We start from the raw sequence: 6,065 nt of genomic DNA, 5'->3' as shown, positions 1-6,065 counted from the left end.
AAAGAGATTATTACCCATGGAGGTCGGTCGGACGACCTCCCCACAGTTAGAAATTTGCACCGTCCTCGGTGCATGCAAAGAAGAGCAAGGTGGATGGGTTGCTACAATTGATGAGCTCCTTCAAAAGGTTGTGCGGGTGAACTTGTTTGTTGCCCCATTTAGAAGCTTTTCCTTTTCCTCTTTTGGTGGCCAACCTAAAAGGAAAGAAAAAGAAAGAAAATTAAGCCCATAGCAAAGATATCAAACCAAATAGAACATAGGCGGGGGCTAATGCCAAATAAGAGTAAGATTTTCACTACATGTTAGCTACACATGTGAGTGAGAGAACAATATAGGTAAAGGACATATCAACTGATACTTGATGCAAGAGTAAAATCAAAACATGAGGAGCATGTTGAGCATTAAGTTCAAACAAGAATTGACACGAACAATATTAGTATAAGCATGAAAGTATTTGGTCTTATCCTAACTCAATGATAATGAAGTACAAAAACAAAGAATAATGAATTAGGAATGACTAAAGCACTAATCTTGTGTGTGGAATAAATATGACTATTAATGCTAAACAAGTCACGAAGCAGCAAAACAATGCAAGAAATTCTCAATAATTGAGTAAGAGAGTTCAACACCATTATTAAAATGAGAAACGTAGAAAATAAAATGAGAACAAGCTATAAAAATAAAATTAAAATGCAATGAATGAAAATAAGCAAATGCAATAAAAGAAAATGGAAGAATAGAAAAAGAAAATTTTTTTTATATGAGTATTTTATTTATTTATTTTTTTTATTTTTTTTAGAAACATAAAAACAGAATTTAACACTCTTCTAACCTATAAACATTCTAAAGCAACCAAAATTCAAATTTAACAAAAATATTTAAGTTTTTGAAAAAATTTTCAAAGACAAAACAAACAAAACTTGTACTTCAAGCAACCTACTTTAACAACAATCTAAACTAATCAAAACACACTACTACAACCTATCAGTCGAAACAAAATATATAAGAGTATAGAAAAGAAGAAAACTACCTATAATGGCAACTCAAATCGCTTATTAAGTATATATACAAGAGAATGGAAAGAGTTTACCATGGTGGGGTGTCTCCCACCTAGCACTTTTAGTTTAAGTCCTTAAGTTGGACATTTGGTGGAATCCTTGCTATGGTGGCTTATGCTTGAATTCATCCTGGAATCCCCACCAATGTTTGCATCTCCAATGTCCGCCGGGATCCCAAATTAAGCGCATAAAGCCTTCAAGTAAGCGTAGGTAAATGGCGAGGCCCCAAGAGTATTGGTTGTTGAAATGAATTTCGAGGTCCCAAATCTTGTTCTTGCACCCATCTTCTTGTTGACTACCATAGTTAAGTTTGGCTGACAAGGCTTGTAAATTCTCAATTAAGCATCCAAACATTCTCCTAGACCCATGCAATTTAGTTCTACACCAACCATTGCTATTCAACTTTGAGCATGCAACCATCATGAACCTAGAGTGATGTTTCCAATCACTGCACAACTCTCTCTCACTTTTAACTCCACAAAGAGCTCTAAGTTGACCATCATTTTCAATCAAACCATATTCAAGTGAGAATGTAAAGCTTAGGGATAAAAATTTTACCCACTTGAATGTTGTGTAGGATGGTAACTTAGGGAGGAGGACCTCCCTACACTTAGCCAATGTGAGATCCATTCTCTTGTGCTCTTCCTTTGCATCTTCCATCTCTTTGCAAACTTCTTCAATTTCAATTCCTTGCTCACCAACTTCTTCTATACACCTTTCATTGCTCAAACCATGTGTTAGAGGTTGTGCACGGTCCTCCTTGTTATCAATTTCATAACACAATGAGGGAGTAAAAGACACATTAGTTGGTGTCGACGCATCTTCGATGATAGAGCTTGCTTCTTGCTCAACCTCTTCCAATCTTTCATCATTCATACTATGCCTTGGAGGTTGCGCATTATCCTCCTCAACACTAAATTCAAGCTCATTGGAAGAAGGTTCAACAACTTTCACAAGATCATCATTAATATCACTTGGTGTGGAAGTGTCTTCAAGTTTGAAATCTACCTCTTGTTCAACTTTCTCTAGCTCTTCAACCACTTCTTCTTTTCCAACAATCTATTCCTCCTCCACTTATTGCAAGACATGCCCCATCTCCTTGTCCTCATGTTAGGATTCTAGAATCTCTTTCATGCTCTACTCTTTGGTTGATTCCTCACATTCATCCGTGGAGATGCTTTGCTTGTTGCATGGGTCCCATGATTCCAAGGTGGCTGTAATTTTGGCAAACTGAGCCATGATTTTTTCAAATATCGGAGGTGATTCATCTTGTAGTTGAGAGTTCTCATACATCGGAGGTGGCTCATCTTGATAATAACATGGAGGTGGTAGTTCTTGAGGGTATTGGGGGTTGAATTGTGGTGGTTCTTCATATAGTTCATATGGTTCACAAGGTGGTTGGTATGGTGGATATGTGTTAGGATCATATGGAGGTGTTTGGTGGTATGAGGCTTGTGAGTGTGGTGGTTCAAAACTATGTTGGGGGAACGGGTTATATGTATGTGGTGGTTATGGTTGACAATCACAATAAGGGTCATCACATACATTAGATTGGTATGCATTAGGATTAGGATTATACCCATAAGAATTCGGGGAGTAGTCATGTTGGGGTGACGCTTGAATGACTTGGATAGAATAAAATGCCTTTTGGTCCTTGCGCATCTCCGTGAGGAGAGTGGTAATATCCCCAAGCACTACTGTCAAACTTGATTCGGAAGGAGGTTGTTTCCAAGAAGGATGATCAATCCTTTGAGGATCCTCCCACCTTTGATTGTTCCATCCTTGATGCATATTGTCATTATAGCTCCCATTTCCTACAACATAATTTGAACCAAACTCATAGCCAAAGGCGTGAGAATTTGATGAGCGGATAATTTATACGCTTTTTGACATTGTTTTTAGTATGTTTTTAGTAGGATCTAGTTACTTTTAGGGATGTTTTCATTAGTTTTTATATTAAATTCACATTTCTGGAATTTACTATGAGTTTGTGTGTTTTTCTGTGATTTCAGGTATTTTCTGGCTGAAATTGAGGGACTTGAGCAGAAATCAGATTCAGAGGTTGAAGAAGGACTGCTGATGCTGTTGGATTCTGACCTCCCTGCACTCAAAGTGGATTTTCTTGAGCTACAGAACTCGAAATGGCGCGCTTCCAATTGCGTTGGAAAGTAGACATCCAGGGCTTTCCATCAATATATAATAGTCCATACTTTGGCCAAGAATAGATGACGCAAACTGGCGTTCAACGCCAGCTTTCTGCCTAAATCTGGCGTCTAGCGCCAGAAAAGGATCCAAAACCAGAGTTGAACGCCCAAACTGGCACAAATACTGGCGTTCAACTCCACAAATGGCCTCTGCACGTGGAAAGCTAAAGCTCAGCCCAAGCACACACCAAGTGGGCCCCGGAAGTGGATTTATGCATCAATTGCTTACTCATGTAAACCCTAGTAGCTAGTTTATTATAAATAGGACCTTTTACTAGTCTTTTTGACCATCTTTGGTCTCAGTTTTAATCCATTGTTCATCTTAGGAGACTATTGATCACGCTTTAGGGGGCTGGCCATCTCGGCCATGCCTGGACCTTCACTTATGTATTTTTAACGGTAGAGTTTCTACACTCCATAGATTAAGGTGTGGAGCTCTGCTGTTCCTCAAAGATTAATGCAAAGTACTACTGTTTTCTATTCAATTCATCTTATTTCGCTTCTAAGATATCCATTCGCACCCAAGAACGTGATGAAGGTGATGATTATGTGTGACGCTCATCACCATTCTCCCCTATGAACACGTGCCTGACAAACACTTCCGTTCTACATGAAATAAGCTAGAATGAATATCTCTTAGATCTCTTAAACGGAATCTTCGTGGCGTAAGCTAGAATGATGGCGGCATTCAAGAGAATCCGGAAATTCTAAACCTTGTCTGTGGTATTCCGAGTAGGATTCAATGATTGAATGACTGTGACGAGCTTCAAACTCGCGAGTGCTGGGCGTTAGTGACAGACGCAAAAGGAGGGTGAATCCTATTCCAGCATGATCGAGAACCGACAGATGATTAGCCGTGCTGTGACAGAGCATGTGAGCATATTTTTCACTGAGAGGAGGGGATGTAGCCACTGACAACGGTGATGCCCTTGCATAAAGCCAGCCATGGAAAGGAGTAAGACTGATTGGATGAAGATAACAGGAAAGCAGAGGTTCAGAGGAACGAAAAGCATCTCTATTCGCTTATCTGAAATTCTCACCAATGAATTACATAAGTATTTCTATCCCTATTCTATTAATTATTATTCAAAAACACCATTATCAATTTATATCTGCCTAACTGTGATTTGCAAGGTGACCATAGCTTGCTTCATACCAACAATCTCCGTGGGATTCGACCCTTACTCACGTAAGGTATTACTTGGACGACCCAGTGCACTTGCTGGTTAGTTGTATCGAAGTTGTGAACCATGGTATTGGCACCATGTTATTGGCGCCATTTCCAGGGAAAGAAAGAGCCATGAATTTTACATAATTAAAGTGTAATCACGATTACGCGTACCAAGTTGCTCACGTTGCCAGGGATTGTTCGAGCCTGGACATCACAATTTCGTGCACCAGAATTCATAGTAGCAAATAAAAGAAAAAGCTAACAAAAATAAGCAACAAAGTCCTAAACCTAACAAAAACTAACAAACAAGCAAAAGGCAAACATATTTACATATTCACAATAGTCAATAGCAAAGCACCATTGCAATTCCCCGGCAACGGCGCCATTTTGATAGTGAAGAAATTGTCGTGTCAGTTTAGAATTTCTCTCATAGAAATAAGAACTTCGTTGTAAGCATAGCTCCAAACCAACAAACAATTCTCACATAAAAAATTTGAGTTGTCACAAGTACAAACCCCAATAAAAATTAACCGAAATATTTAAACTCCGGGTCGTCTCACAAGGAATTGCAATGAAGTGGTCAATTATTGGCTATGAAAATGCAAGGGAGGTTTGATTTTATAATTTGACAGGAAAAGTAACTAACAAGAAAGTAAATGATAAGAACTAATAAAATAAAGAAAAAGAATTCTTGGTAGTCAATTTGATAACCATTGACACTAGCCTACTACTAAGTTAATTGGTAGCTAGGTTAGGACTTATGGATTGATGTTGATCAAGCCATTTGATATACTTCAAGTATAGAAGTACACTTAATGAGCTTGGTTTCTCATAATTGTCAATATATGGTTTGTTGACAAGGATGGTGATCTCAATTTCCCATGCCTTAGCCAAGGGTTCTTTTCCTTTATTTTATTAGTTCTTATCATTTACTTTCTTGTTGGTTACTTTTCCTGTCAAACTATAAAATCAAACCCCCTTGCATTTTCATAGCCAATAATTGACCACTTCATTGCAATTTCTTGTGAGACGACCCGGAGTTTAAATACTTCGGTTAATTTTCATTGGAGTTTGTACTTGTGACAACTCAAATTTTTTATGTGAGAATTATTTGTTGGTTTGGAGCTATGCTTACAACGAATTTCTTATTTCTATGAGAGAAATTCTAAACTGACACGACAATTTCTTCACTATCAAGGGAATGGTGCTTTTAGTACATAAGGTTTCATGATTTCCTTCTCCTTTGGCTTCTTCCTTCGTGTAGGGTCAATTCTTTAGTCTATCTCTTCCAGCTTCTCCCTTGGAACCTCTTGGTTGTGCTCTGTTGGCATGCTAATTTCTTCCTCCAAAGTCTCCTCACTTCTTAAAGTAATTGCCTTTGCACTCTTCCCATCTCATATTTTTTATTTCTCCTCTCGGATTCTTCTCAGTGTCACTTGAAAAACTGTCAGTGGATTTAGGGATTTGTTGAGAAAGGAATCCTACTTGGAATTCAAGCTTCTTGATGGCATCTCCTTGGTTCTTCATATTAGACCTTACTTCATCCCTTGAATGCTTTGCTATCTTGAAACTCCCTACAAAGTTCTCCAAGCAAGGCCTCAATCCGGGATAGTCTATCCTCAGATGGTGGTG

The sequence above is a fragment of the Arachis ipaensis genome, chromosome B1, assembly GCF_059453495.1.
Source record: "Arachis ipaensis isolate K30076 ecotype BB chromosome B1, ASM5945349v1, whole genome shotgun sequence".
NCBI lineage: Eukaryota > Viridiplantae > Streptophyta > Magnoliopsida > Fabales > Fabaceae > Arachis > Arachis ipaensis.
Note: the sequence above shows the minus strand (reverse complement) of the source record.